Raw genomic sequence first — 906 nt, 5'->3', positions numbered from 1 at the left:
AGGTTTGCACAACAGACACACTCACCGGGACACACAAATACACAGAAGCAGACAGACCTACACCATGAAGAACACAGATGCCCAGAGGTGGCCACACCGCTGTAAACACCTGTCCGCCACTGACAGGTGCAGAAACTCACACCCATAGGTCCATTCCTGCAGATTTCCCCGAGCACAAGCATGCACAGTCTCCCAAACTCCCTCAACCAACAGGAAGCCAAACAAACAAAGCTCTCCCGTGGGGTCACTCCAGGCAGATTCTTTTTTCTCATTTCAGGTCAAGTCTGGATTCCACCCCTTCTCTACCTGGTGTCCCCTTCTGTAACTTTGAGAGGAGGCATAAGAAGCAACCTGTGAGCCAGTGCATGGTTGCTCATGGCCAACTTGAGGGTAGAAAGTGAGCTTTTGGTCCTCCACCCCGAGTGTGAGCCAGTGGGGAAAATAGGCTGCGCTGAGCTTTGGCGATTAGACTTCCCGGGTATTTGGCCATTAAGCTGGTAAAGTTGGGGGCAGTTATGCTGCTGGTACCTTGGAGCAGTGAATCTGCTGCAGTTTCAGCATTTAAACCTCTAGTGAGGATGGAAGGTCTGGGGAGAACCCATGAGCTTATCACATGTGGCTTTACCTTTGACCTTGGTCCCTGGCAGGACATGACTTCTGGCCTCCTCGCTACATGTACGCTCTCTCCATTCTGCTTTTTCTACCAATAGTAATGACCCTGTCGTGGTTGCTTCTCCCCTGCATCTGCTTTTGGGTCATGTCCTGCAGTCTTGAGCAGGTGGGGGAGGACCAGCAATCGGTGTACCCCAACCCCTGGGTTCTCTCACTTCATCAACAGGACGACCAGCCCCGGCTCTGTGAGAAGTGACAGCTCAGTGTGACTGAGCAGCCTGCTCAGCTTCCCCT

The sequence above is a fragment of the Condylura cristata genome, unplaced genomic scaffold (genome assembly GCF_000260355.1).
Source record: "Condylura cristata isolate star-nosed mole 26May11 unplaced genomic scaffold, ConCri1.0 scaffold00024, whole genome shotgun sequence".
Lineage (NCBI taxonomy): Eukaryota > Metazoa > Chordata > Mammalia > Eulipotyphla > Talpidae > Condylura > Condylura cristata.
The sequence above is the reverse complement of the archived record's forward strand: the minus strand, read 5'-3'. Positions refer to the sequence as shown.